General features: G+C 50.2%; 1 non-coding gene across 1 annotated transcript; it reads right to left on the reverse strand.

Moving 5' to 3' along the window:
* On the reverse strand, window positions 11,284-11,355 carry TRNAE-UUC. The gene has a single exon. It is a non-coding gene; the product is annotated as a tRNA-Glu (tRNA).

Consider the following 18,933-nt stretch of genomic DNA (forward strand, 5'->3'; position numbering starts at 1 on the left):
GAAAAAGAAGAAGGAAAAGAAAAAGAAGAAGGAAAAGAAAAAGAAAAAGAAGAAGGAAAAGAAAAAGAAGAAGGAAAANAAAGAAAAAGAAGAAGGAAAAGAAAAAGAAGAAGGAAAAGAAAAAGAAAAAGAAGAAGGAAAAGAAAAAGAAGAAGGAAAAGAAAAAGAAAAAGAGAAAGAAAAAGAAAAAGAAAAAGAAAAAGAAAAAGAAAAAGAAAAAGAAAAAGAAAAAGAAAAAGAAAGAAGAGAGAAGAGAAGAAAAAGAAACAGAAAGAGAAGAAAAAGAAGAAGAAAAAAAAGAGAAGAGGAGAAAAACCCGTGCAGAATGCCTTCCCCCAACCCCAATAAAGCAGACAGACATGGGCTAGACAGCTGCTTATTACCCGAGAACCTTGAATCGGATAGGAAAACCAGAGTTTCTAATGTCTTCAAATGTCACAGCACTGTGATTTATACCAGTACACAGTGTACCACGCTTCATTATAGAGGGAAAAAATTGAATTACAGCTAATGTCTTCCCCTTTATTTCAGAAGGCTTCGCTAGTAGTCTGAGGATATAAAATACATCATTAGTTGTTTTTAAGCTTGTCTCTAATGATGAACAAAATAATGGGGCATGAAACCCAGCCTGAACAAAACAAAAATACAAAACGCAGCATTTTACAGACTTTACGTAAACATAATGTGACAATGCACTTCCTTTCATTCTCTGCTATGACAGTTAATTCCAGACCAGGAAAACTGTCAAAAATGTTTAGTTCTGCTTGGGTTGAGTTAATTACAGGCCCCGGGGCTGTGTTGACTTTCTCCTGCTAATGGCACTGTGCTACAGGTAAAAATCCATTTGCAAGAATGTTTTCAGAGCTACAGATCTAATTTACTGAATATCAAATATTTATGCCATTGCAATTAAAGTGACAACGTTCCACCCCTCTTCCCCATGCAAGCTCGGGCTTTTTAATAGAATTTATTATACAGTAAACATTTGGTAAAAAGTTTTACTCGAGCTTATAATGTGAAAGCTTTGAATATTTTATTGATTTTATTTCTTTTGCACTCAATTCCTATCAACGCTGGAACGTTATGAACTTGTGCCGCGCGGAAAGGATCATTTTTTACTGTCAGAGCCCTGCAAGCTGCACGCAGGGGCTGGGGCTGCAGGGTGGGCTGCGTCACTGCTGCAGCCTGCGTGGAGAGGAAGAGGAGGCACCGAGGAGGGATGAAGTGTCAGCACGAATCTGCCAGGACGTGGGATGCCGTTTTACATCGGTGGGAGGGAAGGGCAGGGCGGTGGGGGACCTCCCCTGCTGGCACAGGATGCCCACGGCCATCGCTGCAGGACCTCAAGGATTTTTTAACGAGCGCCGTGGCAGCCCGGGAGGTTAACGAGGCTTCTGATGATGAATGCGAGAGCGGAGGGAAGGGAGAGGATTGTTTTCTCCCTTTCTGTTTTGCTGTGTTTTATTTAACACCGGGTAGATCAGGTTGCAAATTCTGCGCTCGGGGAGTTTTGTGCAGCTCCTCCTGCTCTGCGGAGCCCTCGCCAGGAGAGCACCAGCCCATTACTGGGCTCTGTGAGCCTGGCAGGTAACTGTTATTTTTCCCATGTGACTTGTTGCCCGTTAATTTGTGTCAGCCCCTTTTGACCCCGCTGACACCTCCTACCTCCTCGGGGCAGGCAGCGTCAGGGCCACAGTCTGCTGTGAGGAACTGCCTCTCCTCTTGTTCGTACACCAGGCTCCCAGCAGTTTATTAAATTCCCCTCGCACCACTCAGCTCCTTCATGCCCTCTGCATTGCTCCGTTGGCTTTTAGCCGATTTGCCTAATTTTCACACGGTTCTCCTGTTGGAGCCGAAGTCCACATAGCATGGGGATTCCCACCGTGTCACACCTGAACGAGCTGCGGTCCCTCCTGCAGAAGGGCCGTCCCGCTGGCACCTGGTGAGAGAAGCCCAGAGCCAGCCCAGCAGCGCTCCTGGTGAGCTGTAGGGCTGCTTGCTCTACAACACTTCTATCACATCCCACGTGCAATCTCTTCGTCTGGACCCAAAGAGCCGCTGAGCCGGCTGGTGCACACCCAGCTGATGTTTCACACCGTCGCTGCCTGCCCTAGCTCTGCAGCTCGGCTCAGCCCGCTTCATGCTCCTCACCGCTCTTGTCAGCACGGTGCAGCCCTGCAGCACGTTTTGATTACCAGGGCTCTGGTTTTCAACTCACAGGGGTTCCCTAGGGCTCCTCTTTCCACCCAGTGTTTTAACGCCTTTCTCTGTCCCACCGTGTATGCCATGGCCAGTTAGGTCCTGAGCATCCTCCTGGTGGTAGAAGCCACGGTGGAGGTTAGGAATGGATGAGCTTTAAGGTCCAACCATTCTGCCGTTCCATGGCTCCATGATCTTTAAGGTCCCTTCTAATCCAAGCCAATCCATGATTCTGTGATTCTGTGACTATAATTCTGCGATTCTATGATTCTCTGATTCTGTGACTCTATGGCCCACAGTGGCTGGGGACGGTGGGTGGCCATGCCTTGCAGGTGCCCATCCCATGGGGACAGCAATGCACAGGTGCTGTCATCACGTATGCCATGCCACCCTCCCACCCTCCTTGGCTCCTACCACCATGCTCTGCCCTTCCCATGGAGCCCTCAGCCAGGGCTCCTCGATGCCCACTGAAGGAGGATTGGTGTGAGTGCAAGCAGTCTGGTCCCCATGTCCCCGTGTTAAATGCAGCCCTCTGATGTTGTGCAGGAGCCCATCGAGGTTGTGCTGCTTTGTGTGGAAGCTGCTGGTCAGACGGATGGCAGATGATCCCACAGGGCAGCTCTGTGTGCCCGATAATGGCATCTCAACACCTCCAGGTCTTCCAGCACCAGGCCATGGCCATGAGTGCTGCCAGCCGCTGACCCCTCGCCTCCTGCCTCCCTCTAATCGCTTTGGAACCCAACTGCTGTCATGTCTTATTGCTTAGACACCCGCTCTGCCAGCTGCACATTTACATCCCGGCATTGACTCAGCTAATGTATCTGTCACCTAAGCACTAGTGATCTGCCAGGAATATTACTGCGTACAGCAGCTATCGAGGTCAGGGCCCAGCGCCTTCTGGTTGCACTGAGCAGCCCTGGATTGTCCTGAGGAGCCTCTGTCGGGACGTCCCAGGGTTGCAGGATGGTGCTGACCCCAGGACATTTCTGTGGGGCTCAGCAGAGGGCAGAATACACCTCCCCTGCTCCAAGATCTCACTTCCAGCTGCTCGAGTGCCAAAGAAACACCATAGGAAGATGCTAACCGCCTGGAGCTGGGCCCTGTGTCACAAGAGGGCCAGGGGAAACACACAGAACTCGTTCCTCAAGCCAAGTGCTGATGTAGAAATCACAGAAAGTCTCACCTGTGATGCTTTTCCCTGTGAGCAGATGCCCAAAATATTTGCAGGAAAATGTGCCCAGAGCACAAGACGGGGAGGGAGATATCCTGGGTGTCAAAATCACATGCTGGTGGGACAAGGGAAGATGTCAGAGCGTGAGTGTGGAGGTGCCACAGCACCTGGACATCCCTTGGGCCGTGGATCAGGGCTCTGCTAGGAGCTTCCCAACCTCGAATCCATGCTGCTGCTGCTGCTGCCCGGAGCCCTCCTGAGCCGCTGCATGGGAAGAGCTCATGTTCTGCCTTTGTCGCTGCCTTGTCCTCATGAAAGTTTAATGCATCTCTTCTCTCTCGCTGGAAGTGAGCTGGCTCCTGGCGTCCCGCACAGAATATAAGCAAGGCTGCACGGCCAAAGCCAGCCCCGGGACTGAGCGGTGCAGCCATGGGGCAGGAGGGGTGGTCAGCCCCTGCCCGCAGGTGAGCAGGGATGTTATGGGGACGCACAGCTCTGCTGCTGCAGTTGTGGGGCTGGGGCCCAGGGGAGCCTCCCCGAGGTCAGGCTGCGCTTTAGGAAGCAGGCAGACTCAATGAAATCTTTCGTTTGTCGGTAAATGCCGCTGTATGAAGTGTAATTAATGGATTTGCTAGAGCTGGATGTAGCCCAATCTGAAATAGAAGCACTCAGGGAGCCAGCCCGGAGTGGTGTCCTCTGCACCACTTAATTACAGGGTCACTGCCGGAGCGGTGGGAGCTGCGCTGAGACTCCCGCTTGAGAGGAACCTTGCCAGCTCCGAATTTCCTCCTGTGGTGCCATGGTTTCACAGCTGGAGAGCAGCAAGCGGAGCGTGCAGGGCTGCGGGCAGAGCTGGGGATGCAGCCAGCAGCGTGCAGGGCTGTGGGGAAGGTTTGCTCTGGTCACGGGATGCCGGCATGTTCTTTGCTCTGGCCATAATTGCGGCTGGCATCAGGTTTTCTCCCCATCTGCCAGGTTTTCCTCCTGATCCCCCCTGGGTCCAGTAGTACCTGTGGGTCATGGAAGGGCATCGATGATTTCCAGCTTTTCCATCTGGTTTTCCATGAGGAGAACTAGGTTCTCAGCTCAGACCTCGGCCAGGGAGGGGGTGATGGGATGCTGGGGTGCCCAGGGTGGGGACAGGGCGAGCAAGACATGTCACACCCCAGAACAGCCCCGGTGTGAGGCCAGAGGGAAGGGGTGATGTGCCCCAGAGATGCCAAACCACCAGCAGGAATCCAGCAGGAAGTGGGAGCCCGCAACCCAGCGGGATAATTACTTTTTTAATCAAGTCTTTTCTAAACATCTGATTTTATTACTTTATTCTTCCATTTCAATAGCGGAACGATTAAGATGGAATCTAAAAGGAATTCTTCACAACAGTAATAATGTCTCTTATCGCAAGAGGCAGTCTCTGCTCTGTCCTGCAAATTCGCAGCATTTGAATATTAAATATATTCAATATATTAAAAAACTCCATTTCATTCTGCAAAAAAAAAATAAAGGAAACATATATATATATATATATATACACATGTTTTCTTCTGCTGAAAAAAAAAAAAAATAACATGCAAATGCTTTTCTCCTCCTTCCTGGGGAGGGAACAGGGGCAGTGGGGGTTGTGGGATCCATGGGATGCTCCCAAATAACGCAGGAGGTGTTTGCATTCTTGCTCTTCTCCAGACCGGTAACTGATAAAAGGGAAAGCTGCTGTGCAATTGGGGAGGAGGAGAGAGGCACATCGTGGGGGAGAGGTGTGAGCCTGCTTTTGGGTTGTTGATGGACAAAGCTTACCTCTGCAAGCTCGGGGTGCTGGGCATGCAGGCTAAACAGAAGGCAAAAAAACCCCAAACAAACCTAAAAGACCCGAAAAGGCTTGCTTTGAGAAAAGGAAGTAAGATACAATGTTGGAAATAAGCACAGATGACCCTGAGCTGCTGCCTCATTCCAAAAGCACGCCTCCAATTTCCTATCTCGCTTTGCTTTTCAAAGGGAAAAGGTGAGAACAGATTCTACTGCGCCGAACATCCTTTGGGTGACCTGCCTTCCTGCCCTGCTGCTGCCTGGGTCTGCCTGCAAAGCTGCTGTGCCCCTGCCTGCCCCACAGCACGCCTGCCCCACAGCATGCTGCCCAATGCAGGCCCAACACGACAGGGACCTGAAGCTCTTGAAGGACGAAGGGTCAGTCCTCCCGTGGGAACTCTGGAGGGATGATGCCCCAGCAAGGAGCATCCCCCCATGGGCACCTGCTGCAACAAGTTGGCGACAACACCCTGAGTTTGGATCTGTTATCTAACAGCACAGTTCTCCGCTCCTTCATGCTTTCCCCTCAGCATCGATACCGCCGTGAGATGAGTGATTTCGAATTGATGTCTGCCTCTAATAGACTTTCCTCAGGCTCCCCTCGCACCGGCTGGAGATTAAAACCCACTCGAGCCTGCCCGGCAGCAGTTCATCAATGCCAGTTGTTTCATTTAGTTGATGCGAACCCGCTGAAAATAAATTCTAATTAAACCAGAAACAGAAATCATATATATTTCTGGAGAGGGGCCGGCTCCCGCGCCCGTGGAGCTCAGCTCCGCGCGCTGGGCTCCCAGCCCCGCTGTTGCTCAGCCCCCATCGCGTCGCTGTGGATGCAGTGCAGACGACGCTAAATAAATAGCGCTTTCATTAAAGTCCCGGGCAATGCGGCAGCAGATTGGATTAGCTGCTCCTTGAGGTTCCCTGCGCACATGAGCGAGAAAGGCGAAAGGAAGAGAGGAGGCAGGAGCAGCTCTGGTGTCCCATCCTCCCCAGCGCCGGTGCCTGCAAAAGGGATGGAAGGAAAAGTTCCCCTGGACATTCCCCTGGCACCGATGCATTTGGCCGCTGGGACAGAGCCCCCCCTGCCCAGCAGGTGCGGTCCTGCTGCACATGATGGCAGGCATGCACGCGGCTTTGCTCTCAGACCTTCAGGCAGGTGCCAAGGAAAGAAAGAGAGACGGAGCGGGATGCTGTGATTTTATCAGAATCCTTTCTCCTGCTCGGGGAGCAGCTCCTCGGGCTCTGGGAGACGATTCTATTCAAACCACGGGATCATGTTGTAGCTACTTCTTATTTACCAGACTGGAAAGTTACATTAAGAAGTTATCACTTATCTTGCAGGAGAGTGGATTAGGAGTGAAGGACCGTTCCCTGGTTTGCATACAGCTGCTCTTCCCAGGTTACTAAAAAGACAATTGATGTACCAGTTCAGGAAGAAATATGATTTTCATTATGATATGCAGGCATCAGGGACTGTGTTCTAATGGTCCCCTGTCACCAGTGAAGAGCAAAATGGCCTGTGACCACTGTAATGGAAAAAAGGTTTCTGTGATATTTTGCATAGCATGGAGGGATTTTTTTTTCCTTTTTTTTTTTTTTTTTTTCCTTGACGGCAGCATTAAAGGAAACAGCACCTATTTTTCCTAGAAGAGGAATCGGGGGTCTCACGGTGAGCGCTTTTTCTCTCCGCTCCCAGAAGTATATTTCTATTGGAAATTAACATCTCAATTAACAGCAAAATTAAGTGCTGGGCTGCAATTCCAGCAGCCCAGGGGGACACCTGGGAATCTCTGCAGGCACCCCCATCTCGGCAGGCAGGACTGCATGCTGCTACCTGGTGGCATCACATTTTTTGGGATTCCTTCGGGTCCTCCCGGCAATACTGTGGTGCCTGCAGGCTGCAGGCTGCTGGAAAACATCGGAGGGCAAAGCACGACGGGCTGGGGCGCAGGCAGGGCGGGCAGATGGCTCACACCGCCCCTGAGAGCCAGCAGCAGCCTTTGAACATCCCCGTTATTGGGGAATCAGTCCCAGGGGGAAAAATAATTCCCAGCTTCGTTTGTGAGCTGGAGGAATCCTTCAGAGCTGCTGAAGGATTCCACCGCCAGCTTCGGAGCCACCGGAACAATGTGGCAAGTGCTGCAGCGAGTGATAGGCTGCGATTTTTTTTTTCCTCTCATTTAATTATTTGACTGCTGCGCAAACCAAACTGGGTTTCAAAGGCAGATAACTCCGATCCCTCACCACCAGCCAGCACGCAGCCCTTCCCATCCCGTGAACTCCAGACAGCTGGGCTGAGCAGCTTCCCTTTAAACCCACCTAAGTTAAAGACAAACAATTTAGGCCCATTGATCTGGAGCTGCGGAGCCTCCTGTTTAAACTCGGGGAGCTGGAAGAAGCCTAAAGCTAGCACATAGGATTCTCTTTGCATTGCTCAGATTAAAGGACGTGAGGATGAGTGGTGTGTGTGATGATCAAAAGATTTAACACGCTCTGCACCTGTCACAGGTACGAGCTCAACTCCGTGTAGATAAAAACAGAGTGGAGCTGGCATAGCATGAGAGACTTACAGGAAGGCATGTGCGGGGAGTATAGTTTAAGCAGGCTGAATATAGGATTAGATGCTGGTATTATAGGATAGGATGCTAATTTTCCTTAATTAGGCCATTCCTCACCTGAAGTTCCCATTGATCAGAGCACTCTCTAGCAGATAAAGAGGGGGATGAGGAATTGTCTTCATAGAAACGGGAGAAAGTTTCTAAATAGTGGTTAGGAAATAACCACAGTAACTCAGTGCTGTTTGCACGGCGGATCCTCAGCCTCATTAGAATGGAGGAAATGGAGGCAAAGTTCCCATCCCGGCCATCAGCCTTGCGAGCTGCAACAGGAGAAGTGAACCTCCCTAGAAAGGATCCTTTGTCAAGTCATCCCCTCGTGCTACATTTACATGAACAGATAAATGCAACAATTAGGCAATTAAGCAACACCCAGATAAAGACAGAAAGCGGCAGGATGCCAAGGAACAGGCTGCGGGGAGATGCTAATTCTGCAAGACCATTGCTTTTTATACTATTCCTTTCCCTTCCACACGTCACATCAGGCTCACTGCCCTGTCACACCCGCGTCCATCACTAAAGGAGACGGGAAAGACAAGCTGAGAACGAGTGGAGGTGCAGGTGCTCCCCTCCTGCCTTCATCTGCATGCAGCATCCCGTTCCGCTGTCACACTGTGTGCAAGCTCGCCATGGGCACCACAGGGGCCACAGAGGCCAACACCCATACTTGGATTTTCAAGGTAATCCAAAAGAATAAATGACTCAGAGACGTCTCCTGGAAAACCCTCACCTCTGCTCGGCAGACCGCCCAGTGCTGCACGAGACTGGAGGGATCTAAGCAGCCCACCCAGCTCACCCCACACCCCAGCTCTCCCCCATCCTAAGGTGTCCAAGGGTGTCACAGCCCACATCAACCCCTCATCTCCTGCAGCAGCCAGGGGTGCTGCTTCTTGTCCCAGGCTGAGCACCGCAGCTCAGGAGGTGGCTGAGCCAGAAGCCACCATGGTCAGCTTTCCCTGGTGTGGTTTTAGCAGATGCTTCACTGAAGAAACAAATTTCAAGCAGAAATTCTGCCTCTAGTCATTCCTTGATGACCCCAAGTAATAGCACTTCACAGTCTGATCAGCATACGCAAGCAAAGTGACCAGGCAATTTCTTCCTGGATATTGGCTTCAAAGAAGCAAGTCCACAACCATGTGCAGAATCACGGAATACTCAAGGCTGGGGAAGACCCTCGAGATCACCTAGTTCAAGCATCAATGTGACCTCCCATGTCTCATCTTTAAACCACGTCCCTTAGAGCCACAGCCACACGTCTCTTAAATACCTCCAGGGATGGGGACACCACAGCTTCCCTGGGCAGCCTGTTCCAGTGCCTAACTCCTTCTTCCTAACATTCAAACTAAATCTTCGTGGCATAAATAGATTATAGAAGCCTACATGGATTATGGGAGCGGACATGGGTTACAGAAGCACATGTAGATTATAGACACACCCTTCCTTCCCAACACCTGGCCCTGGGAGGTGGCAGAAGCCACCACTGCTCTGCCAGGCACTGCACACAGCGGAGCACGGCATGGAGCTGGCTGGTGGGCATGCACCACTGCCGATGGATAAAGCCATCCCATTGCTGAGCTTGGAAAGGCTTATTCTTCATAGTGGAAAAAGGGTATTTAAGACTGCAAAACTTCCTTTGACAGAGCTGTCTTTTAATTACCCTGTGGAATGATAAAATCCCAGCACTGAAAATGTGCCTTTACAAATCTCTAGCTGGAGTAATTAGTCCCGTGCCTGGCTCTCCTGAGAGATTATTGCTGCCTTCTTTTCAGATTACTTACCCAAATAGAAGTGGAATCACTGCTATGTTTGACAGTGAGATATAAAATATCAGATAAAGCTGTTAAAATACTGTTTCACACACTGCGTTTCTGCAGAGTAAGGAAGCATCTGCTCTCAGTATCAGCAGCAGAGCTGAGCAAAAAATTCACAGCTGAGGGCTGAGACGATGAATCTCAATTCTGTTCTTGTTCCTGGCCATTCCTGGGAAGATCCAAGTAATCAAGGATTCAATCATCACCGAGTGGCTCAAATAGTGTGGTTTGCAGCTTGCGTCCATCTCGAGGCTTGAGCACGCTCATGGGGTTTGAGGTCTGGTAAGTCCTCTGCTATGGTCAGAGGAGCTCAGCTTGAAATACTTCTGTGACAAAGGGCAAGCTGCTCAGTGGTGTTAGTGAACTTGGAGAAGTCCAGGTCTTGTCCCACCCCGGGGGGGCTGCTGGGTGGATATCTCCCTTTATACTTACAGGTACTTGCAGGGGATGCAAAACGTGGGCAGCATCCCACCTCTCCCATACTTCCTGGCACGAGCTCAGACTAAGTTTCTCACTGGATGTGGCACAGATCTATGGTAAAACTTGCTTTAAATATGTTACAGTTGTTATTTATTACTTTTCGGGAAAAGAAGTCTTGCTTTGGGAATTAAAGTGCTCGCTACATTTTGTCAGGCTATTAAGCTTACAGCGCTCAGAAAATGCATTACTGACAACCCTCATCAGCTGCTGAGCTGTTGTACAGATTGCCCCCTGGTTGGTTCGTTCTTTCCTTACCAGCAGGACACATCTATCCCTGTGCATGGGTATTCTGCAGGCCTGCTGTAGCTGCCGTGTTAGTGCAGGGGCACAGCCCCAAAACAGCAGCTCGTCATTGAAGCTGTGCCCCAGCATTGCCTCCTTGACAGTCTGTCCCTTGTCCCCTCAAGTAAATGATTTGTGTAATTCTTACCCCTTCCAAGGGCCAATTTTGTCTCAATGATTTCCAGTGTAATCCAGCACCGGGACGGAGCCATCCCCTGGGTCACCAGCAAGGTGAGGAGAGGGCAGGCAGCTCAGCCAGGATGGGGAACCACCAAAGAGATGTCCCGTGGGAAGTGAAACCTAACACCTCCCGTGGATGAACTTCATGAAATAATTCCCCGTGGAAGAGCAGAAGTCCCACCCTGCCCAGGCCCCAGGTTGTGACCACTGCTCACTGTTGCATGTCCTAGGAACACCCCATGGCTTGGTGACCCTGAGCCATCCCTGCTCCCAAGTCCCTCCCACATGTCCCACAGATCTTATCCTTGTCCTTGTCCTTTGTCATCCAAGCTCCTCTGTTGCCCAGTGTCTGTCTGTCTGGCCGTGGTAAGTGCTTACAAAGCTAGGACAAGTTGGTCAGAGGGCTCGGAGCCTGGGTGGGAGATGGTTGCTGGATGGCTCATGAAACCATGAAATAAGGGAATCTTAGAATTATCAGAACCAGCAATGTGCTCTGCAGCGCAACACTGTGCTCCAAGCAAGTCTACCTGCAGCAGGTTTCTCAGGGCCCTGCTGGCTGAGTTTCGAGTATCTCCAGGAACGGACACGGCCACAGTTTCTCTGAGCTCTACTTCCAGTGTTCCACCAGGAGAAAAAATCATGCATTGTAACTAACGGGAACACCTCCTCGCGCAATCAACCCCTGCCCGGGCCGATGGTCTTTTTATCCAGTGGAGCCCCAAAATGTAACACGCCGAAAGGTTTCCCACACCGGGAGTCGAACCCGGGCTGCCTGGGTGAAAACCAGAAATCCTGACCGCTAGACCATGTGGGAGCACCTCTGGGTGCCACACCTGGCTGGCTCTGAGGCCACAGGCACCCCGGGCCGTGCAGAACCCTGCAGAGAGCCCAGGAGCCAACCCCTCCTTTCCTTCCCTGGTGCATCGCGCAGCTTGGAGGGCAAAAGCACAATCAAATGGGATAAAAAGGAAAAAAAAAGGGGAAAAAGAAAAGCTGGTGCTCTGCTGGGACCCCCCTGCAGCTCTGTGTCAGGGTTTGCAATGGGGACGTGCAGAGCTGGTGCAAGTCCTGTCCCAGGGCTGGCTGCGTTAGGGACCCCGGGGTTTGCCCACCTGCAGCAAGGGCAAGGTCACACGCGGGGCCATTAACGCCATTAAATCGGTGTTAATTGGCAGCAGGAGCTAATTCCACCCAGCGTGAAGGCACACTTCCCCTTTATTTTATTTGATTACACTTTTGTTTTGTTTTGTTTTTGCATGATTTCCGACGGTAAGTAGCTCATAATTAACGGAGGATGAATAACATTTCTGCCACTCTGCGTATTAAGATTTCTCACAACAAATGAAAACATAATTGCCATCGCACAGCGCCTTTATCTGAGGAAACACGCAGCAATTGGGGTGATGGAGATTTACTGATAGACACGCACATTCCAGCTACTTAGAGATGAAAACAAAATGCCTACGGCAGGGGCTGGAGCTGCTCGGCACGCTGCACGGCTTCCTGTTGAGAGGAACATTCCAGCTCTCACCTCCACCACGGGCTTGCAGCCAGGAGCCAGGTCAGCAGGCTCTGCAGCAGAGGAGCTCCTACGGAGCCAAGGATGGGCTGAGGACACTGAGTATGGGGTGTGTAGGATATGGTCCTTCCACTCCCCTCCCAGGGAGGCTGATAGCGTGTGGCAGGGCTGGCATTTCCCAGGGCCCTTTGCTCACCTGTGAATTGTGCCAGGAGCCAGGGTGGGTGAAGCAGCCATGAAGGATAAGTGCAGGCACTGCCCAGGCTGGCGATGGAGCAACGCCAACGCACACATCCGCGGGGACACGGAGGAGGCATGGCTGGAAAACCTTTATTCTCCCAACTGAGTGTTTTCACTTTTCATCAAAAAGCAATAGCTGAACTCTAGATGTTAACCCCAAGAGCTTGACTAAAGCTGCCAAAGCATCCGCACAAAGAGGCTGTGCTGGCACCTGCGGCTGACAGCGGCCAGGTTGGGGACCTCTCCCACACCAAGGTATGGGCATGTCCCAGTGAGTACTGCTTCAGGGCAGGGGAGGAGGAGTGCTTTTGTTAGGCGGTTAGGATATTTCTCCCATTTTTTTCTTTTTGATGAAACCCATTTTGCTGCAGCTGACAAATGACAAGTCCCCCTGCTTCTCCTGGACAAGTTTGCACAGAGTCTGTCCACAGCTGGACCTGTATGAAGACACAAGTGCCCACAAGGTGCAAGGTTTGCCCAGCCAAGCTCAAGACCTGTGCTCCCTGGCTGTGTACATCCAGCTCCTGGTGGGCACTGAGAAGCAGCTTGCAGGTCCGTGTGCTCCCAGCAGTCACTGGAGAAAAACCCCTCGAGATGGGTGCAGGAGGTGGGTGCACTGTCCTACAGCCCACAGGGGAGGAGATACCGAGCATGGCCAGCCCAAAGGACTGCAAGCTGCTGCCTTCAGCCCCCAGAAAGGGGCCAATTTCACCTATCCCATCCCAGCTGAAGGTGTGGAGGAACATGTGATGTGTGTGATGTTCGCAGCATGCTTCCTTTGCTCATCTGGAGCACTTGTCCAGAGTTGGGAAGAGCAGGATACTTCACAACCGTTCCCAAAACCCACAGACTTTCCTCTTCCTCTTCTGCTGCTACTGTGGCTCCCTGGAAAGGCCAGTCTGTTCTTACTTTTCCTTCAGCTTCACGTAGGTTCAGGTGAAATATGGACTCTTCACCCATGTCAGCTCTGCTCTGCCCAAACCTGGGATCTCTCCAAGGACATTCATAAAGCGATAACTTCCCCACAGAGGACAACCTGGAGCATTTCCCATGTCCTGCCCTTCTGATTTGCTCATGCAGCAGCCCATGCTTCCCATTTGCTGTTGTGATGCTGGTGTAGCGTTGCAGACACAATGTTCGGGGAGGATATAATTGCCAGCTGCTTCATGCGTTGCCTCCCAGCGTCATACCTGAAAGTGAGTTCTCACTGCAGAATAAAAGAAACGATGAGTTTCTGGGAACAGACCTGTTCTGGCTGTGCTTTCCAGACAAACGGGGGCACAGCAGAAAATGCTGAACTGGACTGATGTGCTTCAGAAGAGAGCTGCATCACTTGTGCTGGGCGTAATTAGTACTCGTTAGAGCTGCTTATCGTACAGACACTCCCAGTGTCCCTGGAGACACTGCCAGGATTTCTTCTGGGCGTTGAACAAATCCATGGAGAGAGCTTCCTGCTCCCAAGCCATCTTGAAGGGATTTCTCCCATGGGTATGGAGTTAAACTAGTTCTAAAGTGAATCTTGGTCAGCTTCCCAATCTGACACAGCATTTTCTGCACGAGCAGAACACAGGACCTGCTTTCACAGGGCTCTTTTTCCCCAGTTCTCCTCCATATGAGCTAGACCGATCATTTGGCTTGGTAATTACCTATGTACCAAACAAGAGATATCCCTTTTCACAAAAGCGGATGGTCCCACTGCTCTATGTCCAGTAGAGCATCCAGTCTGGGATCCATCCCCAGTGATCTACAAAAGTAAATCTGGGTCCCTGGAGCAGTGAGAGATGCATGGATAGAGACCCCTGACGGCCACAACACAAAGTCCGTGCAAGAAGAGGAGTTGCAGTAGCTAGAGAATTTCACTGCACGCTTTGGTGCTCCTGGTTTTCAGACTGGGTTAGAAATAAGCAGAGAGTTATCAAATAAACTTCAGTGCTCTCAGCACTTCATTCTGATGTCAAGGTATCATCCTGCGGGCGATGCCTCTGTGTGGCTGCCCCAAGAACACTGCATTGTGACGGTGCCTGCCAGCCCCCTCCCAAAGCTATTTCATTTTTATTTGTCAACCGCAAGTGATGAGCTGGAATCCAAATAAGACGCAAATGGGAACCATCCCTCCCAAAGGGATCTACAGCATTTAGAAGATTTGAAACAGATCTTCCAAAATGTTCCCAGGGCTGGGAGCTGGATGGTTTTCTCCTCGTACCAAACCTTCAGGATGAACACCACATTTTCACCATGATCACAGGCCAGGAACAGCCAAGGGAGAGGCAGAGTCTCAAGGGCAGCCTTTCACATGATGCAGGAGCACACCCTGTCCCCAGCAGTTGGCACGTGGATGTCATCGAGAGGCTCTCGCAGCACATCGGTGATGTGACAGTCTTAGGACTTGTCACAACAAAGTAATGTTTCTAATTAAAAAGGAGTTCTCTCTATATTGTGAACGGCACGGGAGTACCTGAAAAGCCAGAAGCAAGCAAGAAATTGTCCGAGATCTTTTGAAATTGAAGAATTCTCTTGATAAATAAATCTCTTAATGAAATACAAGCAATTAAACTAAAAGCCCTATCGAATGCTGCTTGTCACTCCACACATTGACATTTAATTGAATTTTTTTTTCCATCCCCTGGTCCCTTTTCCCTGATAAACGAATTCATTCACAGCGGATCAGGTTTCACTAACCCAGAAACCAGATGATAGTCAATCAACTAATTGACACAACAAAGACTTCTATTTGAAAAAAAAAAAAAAAGAGTCTAATTAAAGCTCAAATGAAATTTAATGATACACAGACGTCTTATAATAATGAACAGTCTTCTTATATTAATTACTCTGGTTTTAACCCTTTGCCTTCTTCTGGTCACCTAGGCCACGAAGCTGATGGAAGCACGGGCTGTTGAGCCCTCCAAGTCCTTCCTGGGAGATGCTCCATGCAGAGCAGGGTGTGTGTGGGTGACCTAATGCCTGGCTTCTGGGTGCTTCCACACCACGAGTAATGAGTCCTGATCAAAGTAGGAGGGAAAAGCATTCCAAAAGTAATGAACAGCCATCTGAGGAAGAGCCAGATAGAAGGAAGAGAGAAGAGCTCACCAAAGGGAATAAGAATTACGTGTCTTAAAATGCTTAATTGCTTGTGCAAGGTGAACCCAAGAGAGATGTCAAGTGCCTTTTCCATTCCAGCTCTCTGCACGCGGCGCTCCGGCCCTTCCTGCTGCTCTTGGCTCTCTTATTAAGAAGCAGCTATTACTTTCACGATCGTTTTCCAGTGCACTCCCTGCCATTAATGGAGCAAGCTGCCGTGAATGGTCATTCTGTTTGCAAGCAAGTTTGGGCACGCCGAGCATCCAGCTCTTTCACCAGCAGGAAGCACGCTGCCCTCCTCCCCATGCACGAGGGCTTGGGTACCCGCAGAGCTTGACAAGTGCCCAGGGCGATCCCGAAACACACTGCTCGCTGGGGCATGCCACTGCCGTGAGAGCTCAATTATGCTAAACTAAAGCTAATAGGGCACCAGAGGGAAGAGGAAAGGGGAATTAGCAGCCCTGTCAGACTCCTGCAGGTAATTATGGTTTTTCTATCTAAAAATTACAACTGCTGTGGAAATGCTGTTTTGTTATGCTGGTGCTTTCGGCATAAACACGAATGAAGAAGAGTTGGTTCCACAGTGACAGCCTTTATCTTTGAAAACATTTTGCAGAGGTAAAGTAACTGCAGAATTAATTGCCACCAGGAAGAAATCAGTTCTGGTCGTTGCCATGAGATTTAAGGATACCAGAGGGCACAGAGTGCTCAGATAGCTGGGTGAGATCCTGCCTCACCATCCCAAATGGAGGTCCAGATCTCCATCCCTTGGGGAGCTCAAAGCCGTGTAGTGCAGATAGGAGGCAACTGGGGAAGAAAGAAGACTGCTGGAAAGGAGAGAGACAGAGATGGTAGGGAAAGCATCCCCAGAAAGAGCCCTGCATCCTTCTCCAGAGCCCTCAATAACCAAGACAGCGTGTCCTGGTCCTCAGATGCTCCCATCTCTCTCCCAGTGAACCTCAGCCCACCAAAGCACCCTCCCTGGCAGAGATCCCTGGTCCTAATCACCACCTCCTCAGTGGTGGGGAGAAGGCTGTGTCCCAGCAGGCAGGCAGAGGTGTGCAACCATTGCATGGTGCTGAATGCGCTGGGAGCAAAAAGCCCCCAGGGAACACACCAGAGGTGCCCAGCACTAGGGGATGCTCCCTTCCACAACCTGCAGGTCTTTTGGGAAGGGGAGCGCCAGGGACAGAGACTACAGCGCAGCTGTGGAATTTTCCCTGGTATATTTAAACACACTGCTTGGCATTCGTGGAGGTGGCAGGCTGACAAATGCTAGTGCTCTAAGGGTTAAGCTCTTTCAAATGTCTAGGGAGTTATTTGTAAAGCTATTACTTCTGAGTTTGTTAATAAATCAGGATTTAATGCACCTGAGTTACATTATCTCTCGGTTCTAATGTATAAATCCTGTCACTAAACCTTCAGCCCCAAGTGCTGTGTGCTTTTAGTTTTAGGTTTAGCTACCTGGTTTCTAAAACATTAGATTGTTTCACAAGTCAAGAGATGGATTTTTAAATCCTTCAAATCTCCCAGCAAGTATACAAATCTGTGTCTGGAGTTACAAATCCGATCAGAAGGTTTGTAAATCCTACAAAAGATTTATCTGAAAAAGTTTTCATTTACAAATTCTTGCTTTGCCTTTGGGACATGTAAGTGACTTATTTGCAAAGGGGGATTCGGCAGAGATGCCATCCTTGGGTTAGGTTGAGAAATCCTCCTCTTCCATCGCCACATGCAGCGCAGGATAAACCCCCATGCAGCCAGCCTATATCCGTAACCCAAATGGAGTCTGGGGTTAGTGATGAGATGCAGAAAAGTGATGGAGAGGAATGGGTGCTCCAGCGGGGTGGCAGCCTCCCCTCAGGCCAAGACACCATTTGGGACACTCATGTTCTGCAGATGCCACCCCTCCCCACCAAGCACAGAGGGAGAGGGATGAGTAGCTGGGAGCAAAGGCCCCGCGGTGAGAGAGCTCAGCAGGACAAGTCCTGCCCTAGGGGTAAACCTGAAGCACTCAGCACCTTCAGAAATTTGGCCTGATGTGGTCAGGGAGGGGTGGAGGAGTGGTGCTGCCATCCCAGCTTGTCCCATTCTGTGCTGCTCTTCCTGCCATAGGAAGAGCCCACAGCCCAAGGTGCCACCTACCAGCAGTGACCCTGTTCCTAGACCTGAACCCAAAGTCAAAGCAAAGATCAGCAGTGTCATCCAGACCCCAAACCCACTTTTCTACCCAGAAAATCAAGCTTCATCATGGTTTGTCTTTTGTATCTGAGTTGGTTCCTATGCTTCGGTCATCTCTGTAAGTGCTTGGATAAACAGTGTGCACCAGCACAGAAATCAGGACAGCTGGTTTGGGTTAGTTCAAATGCTAGAGGTTTTTTAATCATTTTTTTTCTGTGCTGTTTCACCTTCTGGTTTCAGGCCCTCCCATTTGTCCTAGAAAACCTTGTTAAGACGTGGACCTTGGATGATGTGGAGGCAAATACAAAATGAAAGAAAAAAATACAGGGAGGTTTTGTCAGAAGTAGATCACATTAGACTAATTTAATATCATTGTAATAGGAAGACAGTCAGGAGCAGAGGAGCTAATCTATCTAGGTTTAAACAAAATATCGCATACACAGACTGATGGGAAATTATTATTTCAGTAGAGATTCTGGGAATGAAGTCCACAGTTACCAAGTGGCTGTGGGTCCAGTTAGAGAGAGGCCATGAAGAGCTGCCAGCCCAGAGAGCAGTGCTGCAGGCTGCTGCTTGGGATGAGACGGGGGTCTTCCAGCAGAAGCTAGGTGTGTGCTTATGAAACCGGGAGTCTATGAAGTCAGAAGGTATTGCTGTTGCTGAGGGAGACCAGACTGCCGTAAATGAAGAGCTGAAACCGATTCCAAAATTAAAAAGGATCTGAACACAACATTTTATGCGTAGCTTGCTTGTTCTGGGTCCAACCCATAGCTAAATTTGGGCTCAGAAGCTACTTTCTTCCCAGACAAGGTAGAGATGGACCATAGGAATTTTCTCTGTAGCGTAGGAGACGGTCCAGTGTCCAGATTGTGTGAGTGTGATGGCAGAAGGCACCACCAAGGGCCATCGATGCTTTGGGCTTTTCCATCTATCTCTCAGGGTGCTTTTTGTCTTCTGTGTCTTTATAAAGGTTCTTCTTGGGGCAGAGAAACTGGGTGTGCAACAGAGATCCCACCCACATTCCCTTTCCCCCCATCTCCTCCCAAATGGTACTATGCTTGTTTTTAAAGGCAAAAAGACACAGCAGGACAGCCGGTGCATCCTGCCTCTGAGCTGTAGGCGACCTAGTCTAGGGATGCTGGGGATGCTGGAGATGATGGGGATGATGGGGATTCTGGGGATGCTGGAGATGATGGGGATGATGGGGATTCTGGGGATGCTGGAGATGATGGGGATGATGGGGATTCTGGGGATTCTGGGGATGCTGGGATTCTGGGGATGCTGGGATGATGGGGATTCTGGGGATGCGGAGATGCTGAGATGCTGGGGATGCTGCAATAGTGGAGATGCTGGGGATGCTGGCATGCTGGGATG

This window comes from Numida meleagris, chromosome 19, assembly GCF_002078875.1.
Source record: "Numida meleagris isolate 19003 breed g44 Domestic line chromosome 19, NumMel1.0, whole genome shotgun sequence".
Lineage (NCBI taxonomy): Eukaryota > Metazoa > Chordata > Aves > Galliformes > Numididae > Numida > Numida meleagris.